Source organism: Tasmannia lanceolata, unplaced genomic scaffold (assembly GCF_043159265.1).
Source record: "Tasmannia lanceolata isolate RefF3 unplaced genomic scaffold, GAP_Taslan_0.1 ptg000048l, whole genome shotgun sequence".
In the NCBI taxonomy this organism is placed as follows: Eukaryota; Viridiplantae; Streptophyta; class Magnoliopsida; order Canellales; family Winteraceae; genus Tasmannia; species Tasmannia lanceolata.
The window spans coordinates 5,218,960-5,234,729 of NW_027518725.1; positions in this window are offsets into that span (position 1 = coordinate 5,218,960).

Below are 15,770 nucleotides of genomic sequence, written 5' to 3' on the forward strand. Positions count from 1 at the left end.
AATGCAGGTGAACCTACATCCTAGGTAACTAGGCTTGTCCTATGAGAAAAGTGAGGTGACTAGTGTAACTAGATCTATGGCACGGTTGCTATCCATAGCAAACGCCCGTGATGAGGCTGGACTCCTAACTCTAGGACTTCCTAAAACCTAGGACACGACATGACGCAAATGTTCCTAAATAGGGCTCTAATGGTTCTTACGATGGAAACCCCAATCCAACGGTTCTGAAAGACATGATGTAAATTGATTCAATTTGCTGAAGTTAATGATTTTCAGATTTCAAGGATTTTTGGTTCCTAAACATCTAAGGAATACCAAAGGCTCTATGGTTCGCATTCGACCTCGAATCACAACCATGGAAGGGAATCGTGCTCTCAACCCTTGTATAATTTAGCACGTAAATTATAGTATCTTATTGCCTGACATATTTCTCAGGATTTTCGTGGACAGTGGACCTCGGAGCCAATATCATACTATAATTTACGCACTCCAATTATGCTGGATCGATCGCAATTAGTATACGATTATGGTTACGATCTCGGCAGTTAAATTGTCACAGTATAGCCAATTTACAAAGGCAATCTATGAACCCTAAGGTTTCTGTTTCAAAAAGTTAGGGATTGAATTTATGATGAAAATTTAAGGTTTTTTGGAGATTTTTACTGACTTTTGTATTGATTTGCTATTAAATTGTGATTTAATATCATTAAGACCAGATTGTTAGAAATACACAGTAACCCTAAGCAATCGAACTCCAAATCAGTTAAAACTTTTCCAGTAACAAGATATGGATAATTGTAGGTTACTGAAAAAATTTCATGAATTATCATTAAGATTTGATATCAATTTCTGATTTTTCAAAATTTAAATCAGATTATAGATTAACACATCAACTTGTAGCATATCAATTTCAAATTAATCAAACTTTCACAGAATAAATATAATCATGAGATTAGAATACTGTATGAGTTTCATGAACTTTTATTACGATTGATGCCAATTGAAATTCACACAAAAATCGGATGAAACCAAAGAATTACTTAAAAAGCAAACCTAATAGTATCCTAAAATCAAATAAAAAATTCCAGTAGATATATAATAGATTATAAAATTTTCTATCAAAATTTCAAAACTTAAAAATTAAATCTCCTCCATAAAATCGATTTTTAAATAGAAAAGGGGAATTTGTTTCCTAGAAATTGAAACCCATTTATTAAAATAAATTACAAAACCATATTAAAACTTTGAAAAACCAATTTAAAATTTTTATCGAATATTCCAGTAACCTAAGTTACTGGTTTGTAAAGAAAAATTTCAAAAATTTACTAATTTAATACGAAAAAGAATTACGGCACGTAAAACGAAAAAGCGATTAGAAAACAAATAAAAAAACCTTTTTTCAAAAAAAAAAATCTCATGAAAAATTCAATTTATTATTGAAAATTAATTCTGGAGAGTTTCATTAATTTTTAAAATATTTTGATATTTATTAAAAATGGCCGAAATTTAAAATAATTTAAAACCAGATTAAAAAAATTCAAAAAAATTCGAAATTTTTTTGGTATTCTGGAAATCAAAACATTAATTTGGAAATAAGATTTTATAAAATTGGGACATGGTTTGATATACTTTTGGATTCGTTCATCAAGAAATAACCCCTTTCGGGGTTATTGTTTGAAAATTAGAATGAAAATTAAAACGGCCAAACCGTGATTGAAAATTAAGTTTCCAGTAGTATTTTATTTTATAGAAATCCCAAAAAATATCATTTTTTAAAGAAACCCACATTTTCTAACACTTGCTTTGATAATCCGATTTAAATCCATATTGAATAAAAAATGAAAGAAAATCATTATTAAATGGAGGAAATTTAATTTTTGGATCAAATTTTGGATTTTGAAAACTCATAATCTATATTATAACATACTGGAATTTCAAGAAAAAATTCATTGATTTGATCTATCAAAAGTAAAACCCTAGCATGCTTTTCTACTTTTGATATTACAAAGATAAAGATCTTACCGTTGATCGCGCCCCTTGTCTCTAGTGTGCGTAGATACGAGGTATACACTTTGTCGCACCCTTTTATATGATGAAGAAGACCCAAAGAACACTCCAATAATTCTTGATTGTGTGATGCCTTGGAGAAGAAGAAGGAATTCAAGAATTCCTTTTTGTGAAGAACACTTGAGAGAGAGATTACACTTCAAGAGAAAAGAGATTTTTTTTTCTTCTTGGGAGGAGAGAGAAAAAAATAAATTTTGATCTTTTTCCAATCTTTTTTAGGATTGGTTGCTTTGATTTTTATACAAAAAAGCTAGGGTTAAGAGAGAAATAGTAGTTCCCAATGTGAAAGCTCTCATTTTTGGCTTGTTTCCAATTTTTCCCTCTTGCTTGCTTTCTTTCTTGTTTCCAAATTGGATTTGATTCCAATCTTAATTTATTGTCAATCAAGACATGCTATTCTCTATTCCATATTGCTTCTTTGGAAGAAAACCTTTTTTAAGCAATCATTCATCTTTTTCTTCTTTTCTTCTTTTCTTTTTTTATTCTTTTTATTTTTCTTTTAACAAATATGATGTCACCATTGTGACATCATCAAGGTTGGATGCTCAATTCATGTGGGTCAGCCATGTGGGGCGCCCACCATGGTGGTCGACCCATATGGGTGAACCCACATGAGCTCCATCTTTACGGGCTTTAGCCCAATGGGCCATTTCACACGGGTTTCGGGTTTTTTCGTAAAAATTCAATAAAATCTTTCTAAATTCAACATTCTATATATGGACCCAACCCATTTGACATTTATGGTGCATCCCTCACACATGATCGAACCATCTTTTTTGGGAAAATAATTTTTCGGACCAAAATGCCCCTATTTGATAATTACACATCCAAATGTGACCAAAATAACCTTAAATTGGTTCACCCCTAAAGGGAAATGTTAAAAATGGAAAGTCTTTGTGATCAAACTTCAAAAATAGAAACTTTTAAAGTTGGGTCCTTTTGATGAGCAATATCAAACAAGATCATTTGGTACGCCCTGAAAATACCCAAAATGCCCTCAACACTTAGAATTTCCAAATTAAGCGAAATTCCTGAGAAAATCTAAATTTAGCAGGTTTTCCAAAATTCAGGAAATCATTCATAATCTCTCAGACATATTTCGGGGATCAAAAGAATTACACAGGAAAAGACCAAATTACCCCGAGGTGCTAGAATTTGGCGAGACTAGGGAAAACCTTGAGAAATTCTAAAAATAGTAGATTTTCGAAAATTTATGAACGGACTCACAACTTAGGGACTAAATATGATATGTTTGGAAATGTCTAAAATACCCCTGAAGTGCAAGACTAAGAGAAAATCTTGAGAGATCTAAATTTAGCAGGTTTCCCAAATCTTACGAAATTACTCTTAATCCATCAGCCGTACCCTCGAGATGGTTTTGGACATATGAAAAATGATTGAAATATCCATAAGATGATGAAAATGTGGAAGCCCCATGAGTTTATAAAAATAACAGCTTTTTCAAAATTTGTAAAATCACTCAAGATTTCTCAAGTATAACTCGGGGGTCAAATGAGACACATCGGGAATGACCAACATACCCCTGCTGTTCAAAATAGGCAAAAATGAGGGAAACCCTGAAAATTCTAAAAATAACAGGTTTTTTTCATTTGCTTGGAAACTTAAACTTTCATCTTTCAGAGGCCAAAGGAACCCCCTAGAGACCTTCAGGATCGCGAATCAACTTCAAAACTCCCATAATGAGGTGAAATCTACCCTAAAATGCATAGATGCCTAATCTAATGCTGAATACGGACTCAAGACTCGATGATACTACCGAATCTTTCGCTTTTTAAAGCGTAGCAAAATGGGGGTGTCTACAAGCGCCCATTAAATTAATTATTAAACAAGGGTGATTCTTCAAAAACGGGTGGGAAAGAGACCCCATTACCTTTCCGACATTTTCAGAACGAAGATAGAGTCTTCCTATGTTGGTTTATGCTTGATTCTCATTTTCATTATTTTAGTATTTTCTTGGTAGTGAAAATGAAGAGCGAAGTACGGAATGAGGGCACTAAATATGAAAAAATACGGATCACTGGTGCCCATTAAAATAATTATAATACACGGGCAATTCTTCAAAAACAGGTGGGAAAGAGACCCCAGTACCCTTCTAACATTATCTTAGTATTTTCTTTGTAGATAAAAAATCCCGATAAAATTACGGAATGAGGGCATTAATTACGGAAAATTACAGATCACGGGTGCCAATTAATTTAATTATTAAACAAGGTTGATTCTTTAAAAATGGGTGGGAAAGCGACCCCAACAAACTTATAATATTACTAGAACGAAGATAAGGTCCTCCTATGTTAGTTGCTACATGATTCTCCTTTTCATTATTGTAATATTTTCTTTGTAGAGAAAATCTTGAGAAAAGTACAGAATGAGGGCGTTATTTACGTGAAATTAAGGATCATAGGTGCCCATTGGAGTAATTAGTGAACATGGGTGATTCTTCAAAAACCAGTGGAAAAAAGACCCAACTACCCATCTGACATTATCAGAACGATGATAGACACCTCATATGTTGGTTTATAAATGATATTCCTTTTTATTATTTTAGTATTTTCTTTGTAGAGAAAATTAAGGAAAAAGTACGGAATTAGGGTTCTAATTACCAGAAACTATGGATCACGCTGCCTATTAAATTAATTATAATACGCAGACGAATCTTCAAAAACGGGTGGGAAAGGGACCTTAGTACCCTTCTAAAATTATCAGAACGAAGATAGAGTCTATCTATGTGGGTTCTTACATTATTCTCCCTTTCATTATTTTTGTATTTTCTTTGTAGATAAAAGATCCCGATAAAATTATGGAATGAGGGCATTAATTTCAAGAAATTACGGATCACAGGTGCCTAATAAATAAATTATTAAAGAAGGTTGATTCTTTAAAAACGGGTGGGAAAGAGACCCAAGCACTCTCCTAACAATATTAGAACAGAGATAGGGTCCTCTAATGTTAGTTGCTACATGATTCTCCTTTTCATTATAGTAGTATTTTCTTTGTAAAGAAAATCCTGAGAAAAGTACGAAATGAGGGAGTTAACTACGTGAAATTAAGGGTCACAGATGCCCATTGAAGTAATTATTGAACAAGGGTGATAATTCAAAAACCGGTGGAAAAGAGACCCAACTACTCATCTGACATTATCAGAACGAAGATAGACACCTCCTATGTTGGTTCATAAATGATATTCCTTTTCATTATTTAGTATTTTCTTTTGATAGAAAATCACGAGAAAAGTACGGAATTAAGGCGGTAATTACAAAAAATTACGGATCACGGGTGCCTATTAAATTAATTATTAAACAAGGGTGATTCTTCAAAAAACAGGTGGGAAAGAGTCCCCAATACTCTTCTGACATTTTCAGAACGAAGACAGAGTCTTCCTAGGTTTGTTCATACATGATTCTCATTTTCATTATTTTAGTATTATCTTTGTAGTGAAAATGAAGAGAAAAGTAAGGAGTGAGGGCACTAAATATGGGAAATTACGGATCATGGGTGCCCATTAAATTAATTATAATACACGGGCAATTCTTCAAAAACGGGTGGGAAAGAAACCTCAGTACCCTTCTAACATTATTAGAACGAAGATAGAGTCTTCATATGTGGGTTCTTACATGATTCTCCTTTTTATTATCTTAGTATTTTTTTTGTAGATAAAAAATCCAGATAAACTTATGGAATGAGGGCATTAATTACGGAAAATTACGGATCACAGGTGCCTATTAAATTAATTATAAAACAAGGTTGATTCTTTAAAAATGGGTGGGAAAGAGACCCCAACACCCTTCTAACATTATTAGAACGAAGATAAGGTCCTCCTATGTTAGTTGCTACATGATTCTCCTTTTTATTTTTGTAGAATTCTCTTTCTAGAGAAAATCCGGAGAAAAGTACGGAATAAGGGCGTTATTTACATGAAATTACGGTTCACAGGTGCCCATTGAAGTAATTAGTGAACACGGATGATTCTTCAAAAACTGGTGGAAAAGAGACCCAACTACCCATCTGACATTATCAGAACGAATATAAACACCTCCTATGATGGTTCATAAACGATATTCCTTTTCATTATTTTAATATTTTCTTTGTAGAGAAAATTAAGGGAAATGTACGGAATTAGGGCGTTAATTACCAGAAATTATGGATCACGGGTACTTGTTAAATTAATTATAGTACACAAGCGATTCTTAAAAAACGGGTGGAAAGGGACCCTAGTACCCTTCTAATATTATCAGAACGAAGATAGAGTCTATCTATATGGGTTCTTACATTATTCCCCTTTTCATTCTTTTAGTATTTTCTTCGCAGATAAAAAAACCCGTTAAAATTACGGAATGAGGGCATTAATTTTGAGAAATTACGGGTCACGGGTGCTTATTAAATTAATTACTAAGGTAGGTTGATTCTTTAAAAAGGGTGCTGGGTGCCTATTAAATTAATTATTAAATAAGATTGATTCTTTAAAAATGGGTGGGAAAGAGACCCCAGCACCCTTCTAACATTATTAGAACGAAGATAAGGTCCTCCTATGTTAGTTGCTACATGATTCTCCTTTTTCTTTATTGTAATATTTTCTTTGTAGAGAAAATCCTGAGAAAAGTACCGAATGAGGGCGTTAACTACAAAAAATTGCGGATCACAGGTGCCCATTGAAGTAATTATTGAACATAGGTAATTCTTCAAAAATCGGCGGAAAAGAGACCCAACTACCCATCTGACAATATCAGAAGGAAGATAGACACCTCCTTTGTTTCATAAATGATATTCCTTTTCATTATTTTAGTATTTTATTTGTAGAGAAAATCATGAGAAATGTACGAAATTAGGGGAGCTAATTATCAGAAATTACAGATCACGGGTTCCTATTAAATTAATTACAATACATGGGCAATTCTTCCAAAACGGGTGGGAAAGGGACCCCAGTACCCTTCTAACATTATCAGAACGAAGATAGAGTCTATCTATGTGGGTTCTTACATGATTCTCGTTTTCATTATTTTAGTATTTTCTTAGTAGATACAAAATCAGAATAAAATTATGAAATAAGGGCATTAATTACGAGAAATTACGGATCACAGGTGCCTATTAAATTAATTATTAAACATGGTTGATTCTTTAAAAACGGGTGGGAAAGAGACCCGAGTACCCTTCTAACATTATTAGAACGAAGATAGGGTCCTCCTATGTTAGTTGCTACATGATTCTCCTTTTCATTATTGTAGTATTTTCTTTGTAGGGAAAATCCTGGGACAAGTACGGGATGAGGTCGTTAATTACGTGAAATTATGGATCACAGGTGCCTATTGAAGTGATTAGTGAACACAGGTGATTCTTCAAAAACCGGTGGAAAGGAGACCCAACTACCCATTTGACATTATCAGAACGAAGATAGACACCTCCTATGTTGGTTCATAAATGATATTCCTTTTCATTATTTTAGTATTTTCTTTTTAGAGAAAATCAAGAGAAAATTACGGAATTAGGGCGCTAATTAACAAAAATTACGGATTAGAGGTGCCTGTTAAATTAATTATAAAACAAGGGCGATTCTTCAAAAACGGGTGGGAAATGGACCCCAGTACCCTTCTAACATTATCAGACCGAAGATAGAGTATTCATATGTGGGTTCTTACATGATTCTCCTTTTCATTATCTTAGTATTTTCTTTGCAGATAAAAAATCCAGATAAAATTACGAAATTAGGGCATTAATTAAGAAAAATTATGGATCACGGGTGCCTATTAAATTAATTATTAAACAAGATTAATTCTTTATAAATGGGTGGGAAAGAGACCCCAGCACCTTTCTAACATTATTAGAACGAAGATAAGGTCCTCATATGTCAGTTGCTACATGATTCTCCTTTTCTTAATTGTAGTATTTTCTTTATAGAGAAAATTAAGGGAAAAGTTCGGAATTAGGGCGCTAATTACAAGAAATTACAGATCAGGGTGCCTGTTAAATTAATTATAATACATAGGCGATTCCAAGTATTTTGAGAGTTATGATGGAAATAGTTAGACTCGTGCTTAGGTTTAGAAATTTACTGACCTACCTCCGATTGATTGACCATAACTCACTCAATTTAACTCGTAATTCATTGAAATTAGTTTCATTTCGAAGGAATCGAAGTGTAGTTTAAAACGAAAGAAACGGAGATGAAAAATTCGAAGTATTTTGAGAGTTATGATGGAAATAGTTAGACTCGCGCTTAGGATTAGCAATTTACTGACCTTCTTCCGATTGATTGACCACAACTCTCTCAATTCAACTCGTAATTCATTGAAATTAGTTTCATTTCGAAGGAATCGAAGTGTAGTTTAAAACAAAAGAAACGGAGATGAAAAACTCCAAGTATTTTGAGAGTTATGATGGAAATAGTTAGACTCGCGCTTTGGTTTAGCAATTTACTGACCTACCTCCGATTGATTGACCATAACTCACTCAATTCAACTCGTAATTCGTTGAAATTAGTTCCATTTCGAAGGAATCAAAGTGTAGTTTAAAACGAAAGAAACGGAGATATAAAAACTCCAAGTATTTTGGGAGTTATGATGGAAATAGTTAGACTCGCGCTTTGGTTTAGTAATTTACTGACCTACCTCCGATTGATTGACTATAACTCACTCAATTCAACTCGTAATTCATTGAAATTAGTTCCATTTCGAAGGAATCGAAGTGTAGTTTAAAACGAAAGAAACGGAGATGAAAAAATTCCAAGTATTTTGGGAGTTATGATGGAAATAGATAGACTCGCGCTTTGGTTTAGCTTATTACTGACCTACCTCCGATTGATTGACCATAACTCACTCAATTTAACTCGTAATTCATTGAAATTAGTTTCATTTCGAAGGAATCGAAGTATAGTTTAAAACGAAAGAAACGGAGATGAAAAATTCCAAGTATTTTGAGAGTTATGATGGAAATAGTTAGACTCGCGCTTAAGTTTAGCAATTTACTGACCTACCTCCGATTGATTGACCATAACTCACTCAATTTACCTCGTAATTCATTGAAATTAGTTTCATTTCGAAGGAATCGAAGTGTAGTTTAAAACGAAAGAAACGGAGATGAAAAACTCCAAGTATTTTGAGAGTTATGATGGAAATAGTTAGACTCGCGCTTAGGTTTAGCAATTTACTAACCTTCTTCCGATTGATTGACCTTAACTCACTCAATTCAACTCCTAATTCATTGAAATTAGTTTCATTTCGAAGGAATCGAAGTGTAGTTTGAAACAAAAGAAACGGAGATGAAAAACTCCAAGTATTTTGAGAGTTATGATGGAAATAGTTAGACTCGCGCTTTGGTTTAGCAATTTACTGACCTACCTCCAATTGATGGATCATAACTCACTCAATTTTACTCGTAATTCGTTGAAATTAGTTTCATTTCGAAGGAATCGAAGTGTATTTTAAAACGAAAGAAACGGAGATGAAAAACTCCAAGTATTTTGAGAGTTATAATGGAAGTAGTTAGACTCGCACTTTGGTTTAGCAATTTACTGACCTACCTCCGATTGATTGACCATAACTCACTCAATTTTACTCGTAATTCGTTGAAATTAGTTTTATTTCGAAGGAATCAAAGTGTAGTTTAAAACGAAAGAAACGGAGATGAAAAACTCCAAGTGTTTTGAGAGTTATTATGGAAATAGTTAGACTCGCGCTTTGTTTTAGCATATTACTGACCTACCTCCGATTGATCGACCATAACTCACTCAATTTACCTCGTAATTCATTGAAATTAGTTTCATTTCGAAGGAATCGAAGTGTAGTTTAAAACGAAAGAAACAGAGATGAAAAATTCTAAGTATTTTGAGAGTTATGATGTAAATAATTAGACTCGCGCTTATGTTTAGCAATTTACTGACCTTCTTCCGATTGATTGACCTTAACTCACTCAATTCAACTCGTAATTCATTGAAATTAGTTTCATTTCGAAGGAATCGAAGTGTAGTATGAAACAAAAGAAACGGAGATGAAAAACTCCAAGTATTTTGAGAGTTATGATGGAAATAGTTAGACTCGCGCTTTGGTTTAGCATATTAGTGACCTACCTCCGATTGATCGACCATAACTCACTCAATTTAACTCGTAATTCAATGAAATTAGTTTCATTTCGAAGGAATCGAAGTGTAGTTTAAAACGAAAGAAACGGAGATGAAAAACTCCAAGTATTTTGAGAGTTATGATGGAAATAGTTAGACTCGCGCTTTGGTTTGGCAATTTACTGACCTACCTCCGATTGATTGACCATAACTCACTCAATTTTACTCGTAATTCGTTGAAATTAGTTTCATTTCGAAGGAATCAAAGTGTAGTTTAAAAAGAAAGAAACAGAGATGAAAAACTCCAAGTATTTTGAGAGTTATGATGGAAATAGTTAGACTCGCGCTTTGGTTTAGCATATTACTGACCTACCTCCGATTGATTGACCATAACTCACTCAATTTAACTCGTAATTCATTGAAATTAGTTTCAATTCGATGGAATCGAAGTGTAGTTTAAAACGAAAGAAACGGAGATGAAAAACTCCAAGTATTTTGAGAGTTATGATGGAAATAGTTAGACTCGCGCTTTGGTTTAGCAATTTACTGACCTACCTCCGATTGATTGACCATAACTCACTCAATTTTACTCGTAATTCGTTGAAATTAGTTTCATTTCGAAGGAATCGAAGTGTAGTTTAAAACGAAAGAAACGGAGATGAAAAACTATAAGTATTTTGAGAGTTATGATGAAAATAGTTAGACTCGTGCTTTGGTCTAGCAATTTACTGACCTACCTCCGATTAATTGACCATAACTCACTCAATTTTACTCGTAATTCGTTGAAATTAGTTTTATTTCGAAGGAATCCAAGTGTAGTTTAAAACGAAAGAAACAGAGATGAAAAACTCCAAGTGTTTTGAGAGTTATGATGGAAATAGTTAGGCTCGCGCTTTGGTTTAGCATATTACTGACCTACCTCCGATTGATCGACCATAACTCACTCAATTTAACTCGTAATTCATTGAAATTAGTGTCATTTCGAAGGAATCGAAGTGTAGTTTAAAACGAAAGAAACGGAGATGAAAAACTCCAAGTATTTTGAGAGTTATGATGAAAATAGTTAGACTCGCGCTTTGGTTTAGTAATTTACAGACCTACCTCCGATTGATTGACCATAAGTCACTCAATTTTACTCGTAATTCGTTGAAATTAGTTTCATTTCGAAGGAATCGAAGTATAGTTTACAACAAAAGAAACGGAGATGAAAAACTCCAAGTATTTTGAGAGTTATGATGGAAATAGTTAGACTCGCGCTTTGGTTTGGCAATTTACTGACCTACCTCCGATTGATTGACCATAACTCACTCAATTTTACTCGTAATTCGTTGAAATTAGTTTCATTTCGAAGGAATCGAAGTGTAGTTTAAAACAAAAGAAACGGAGATGAAAAACTCCAAGTATTTTGAAAGTTATGATGGAAATAGTTAGACTCGCGCTTTGGTTTAGCATATTACTGACCTACCTCCGATTGATTGACCATAACTCACTCAATTTAACTCGTAATTCATTGAAATTAGTTTCAATTCGATGGAATCGAAGTGTAGTTTAAAACGAAAGAAACGGAGATGAAAAACTCCAAGTATTTTGAGAGTTATGATGGAAATAGTTAGACTCGCGCTTTGGTTTAGCAATTTACTAACCTACCTCCGATTGATTGACCATAACTCACTCAATTTTACTCGTAATTCGTTGAAATTAGTTTCATTTCGAAGGAATCGAAGTGTAGTTTAAAACGAAAGAAACGGAGATGAAAAACTCCAAGTATTTTGAGAGTTATGATGGAAATAGTTAGACTCGCGCTTTGGTCTAGCAATTTACTGACCTACCTCCGATTAATTGACCATAACTCACTCAATTTTACTCGTAATTCGTTGAAATTAGTTTTATTTCGAAGGAATCCAAGTGTAGTTTAAAACGAAAGAAACAGAGATGAAAAACTCCAAGTGTTTTGAGAGTTATGATGGAAATAGTTAGGCTCGCGCTTTGGTTTAGCATATTACTGACCTACCTCCGATTGATCGACCATAACTCACTCAATTTAACTCATAATTCATTGAAATTAGTTTCATTTCGACGGAATCGAAGTGTAGTTTAAAACGAAAGAAACGGAGATGGAAAACTCCAAGTATTTTGAGAGTTATGATGAAAATAGTTAGACTCGCGCTTTGGTTTAGTAATTTACAGACCTACCTCCGATTGATTGACCATAAGTCACTCAATTTTACTCGTAATTCGTTGAAATTAGTTTCATTTCGAAGGAATCGTAGTATAGTTTACAACAAAAGAAACGGAGATGAAAAACTCCAAGTATTTTGAGAGTTATGATGGAAATAGTTAGACTCGCGCTTTGGTTTGGCAATTTACTGACCTACCTCCGATTGATTGACCATAACTCACTCAATTTTACTCGTAATTCGTTGAAATTAGTTTCATTTCGAAGGAATCGAAGTATAGTTTAAAACAAAAGAAACGGAGATGAAAAACTCCAAGTATTTTGAGAGTTATGATGGAAATAGTTAGACTCGCGCTTTGGTTTAGCATATTACTGACCTACCTCCGATTGATTGACCATAACTCACTCAATTTAACTCGTAATTCATTGAAATTAGTTTCAATTCGATGGAATCGAAGTGTAGTTTAAAACGAAAGAAACGGAGATGAAAAACTCCAAGTATTTTGAGAGTTAAGATGGAAATAGTTAGACTCGCGCTTTGGTTTAGCAATTTACTGACCTACCTCCGATTGATTGACCATAACTCACTCAATTTTACTCGTAATTCGTTGAAATTAGTTTCATTTCGAAGGAATCGAAGTGTAGTTTAAAACGAAAGAAACGGAGATGAAAAACTCCAAGTATTTTGAGAGTTATGATGGAAATAGTTAGACTCGCGCTTAGGTTTAGCAATTTACTGACCTTTTTCCGATTGATTGACCTTAACTCACTCAATTCAACTCGTAATTCATTGAAATAAGTTTCATTTCGAAGGAATCGAAGTGTAGTTTGAAACAAAAGAAACGGAGATGAAAAACTCCAAGTATTTTGAGAGTTATGATGGAAATAGTTAGACTCACGCTTTGGTTTAGCATATTACTGACCTACCTCCGATTGATCCATCATAACTCACTCAATTTAACTCGTAATTCATTGAAATTAGTTTCATTTCGAAGGAATCGAAGTGTAGTTTAAAACGAAAGAAACGGAGATGAAAAACTTCAAGTATTTTGAAAGTTATGATGGAAATAGTTAGACTCGCGCTTTGGTTTAGCAATTTACTGACCTACCTACGATTGATTGACCATAACTCACTCAATTTTACTCGTACTTCGTTGAAATTAGTTTTATTTCGAAGGAATCGAAGTGTAGTTTAAAACAAAAGAAACGGAGATGAAAAACTCCAAGTATCTTGAGAGTTATGATGGAAATAGTTAGACTCGCGCTTTGGTTTAGCATATTACTGACCTACCTCCGATTGATTGACCATAACTCACTCAATTTTACTCGTAATTCATTGAAATTAGTTTCAATTCGAAGGAATCGAAGTGTAGTTTAAAACGAAAGAAACGGAGATGAAAAACTCGAAGTATTTTGAGAGTTATGATGGAAATAGTTAGACTCGCGCTTTGGTTTAGCAATTTACTGACCTACCTCCGATTGATTGACCATAAGTCACTCAATTTTACTCGTAATTCGTTGAAATTAGTTTCATTTCGAAGGAATCGAAGTGTAGTTTAAAACAAAAGAAACGGAGATGAAAAACTCCAAGTATTTTGAGAGTTATGATGGAAATAGTTAGACTCGCGCTTTGGTTTAGCAATTTACTGACCTACCTCCGATTGATTGACCATAACTCACTCAATTTACCTCGTAATTCATTGAAATTAGTTTCATTTCGAAGGAATCGAAGTGTAGTTTAAAACGAAAGAAACGGACATGAAAAATTCCAAGTATTTTGAGAGTTATGATGGAAATAGTTAGACTCGCGCTTAGGTTTAGCAATTTACTGACCTTCTTCCGATTGATTGACCTTAACTCACTCAATTTTAACTCGTAATTCATTGAAATTAGTTTTGTTTCGAAGGAATCGAAGTGTAGTTTGAAACAAAAGAAACGGAGATTAAAAACTCCAAGTATTTTGAGAGTTATGATGGAAATAGTTAGACTCGCGCTTTGGTTTAGCATATTACTGACCTAACTCCGATTGATCCACCATAACTCACTCAATTTAACTCGTAATTCATTGAAATTAGTTTCATTTCGAAGGAATTAAAGTGTAGTTTAAAACGAAAGAAACGGAGATGAAAAACTCCAAGTATTTTGAGAGTTATGATGGAAATAGTTAGACTCGCGCTTTGGTTTAGCAATTTACTGACTTACCTACGATTGATTGACCATAACTCACTCAATTTAACTCGTAATTCATTGAAATTATTTTCATTTCGAAGGAATCGAAGTGTAGTTTAAAACGAAAGAAACAGAGATGAAAAATTCCAAGTATTTTGAGAGTTATGATGGAAATAGTTAGACTCGCGCTTAGGTTTAGCAATTTACTGACCTTCTTCCGATTGATTGACCTTAACTCACTCAATTCAACTCGTAATTCATTGAAATTAGTTTCATTTCGAAGGAATCGAAGTGTAGTTTGAAACAAAAGAAACGGAGATGAAAAATTCCAAGTATTTTGAGAGTTATGATGGTAATAGTTAGACTCGCGCTTTGGTTTAGCATGTTACTGACCTACCTCCGATTGATCGACCATAACTCACTCAATTTAACTCGTAATTAATTGAAATTAGTTTCATTTCGAAGGAATCGAAGTGTAGTTTAAAACGAAAGAAACGGAGATGAAAAACTCCAAGTATTTTGAGAGTTATGATGGAAATAGTTAGACTCGCGCTTTGGTTTAGCAATTTACTGACCTACCTCCGATTGATTGACCATAAGTCACTCAATTTTACTCGTAATTCGTTGAAATTAGTTTCATTTCGAAGGAATCGATGTGTAGTTTAAAACAAAAGAAACGGAGATGAAAAACTCCAAGTATTTTGAGAGTTATGATGGAAATAGTTAGACTCGCGCTTTGGTTTAGCATATTACTGACCTACCTCCGATTGATTGACCATAACTCACTCAATTTAACTCGTAATTCATTGAAATTAGTTTCAAATCGAAGGAATCGAAGTGTAGTTTAAAACGAAAGAAACGGAGATGAAAAACTCAAAGTATTTTGAGAGTTATGATGGAAATAGTTAGACTCGCGCTTTGGTTTAGCAATTTACTGACTTACCTCCGATTGATTAACCATAACTCACTCAATTTAACTCGTAATTCATTGAAATTAGTTTTGTTTCGAAGGAATCGAAGTGTAGTTTAAAACGAAAGAAACGGAGATGAAAAATTCCAAGTATTTTGAGAGTTATGATGGAAATAGTTAGACTCGCGCTTAAGTTTAGCAATTTACTGACCTACCTCCGATTGATTGACCATAACTCACTCAATTTACCTCGTAATTCATTGAAACTAGTTTCATTTCGAAGGAATCGAAGTGTAGTTTAAAACGAAAGAAACGGACATGAAAAATTCCAAGTATTTTGAGAGTTATGATGGAAATAGTTAGACTCGCGCTTAGGTTTA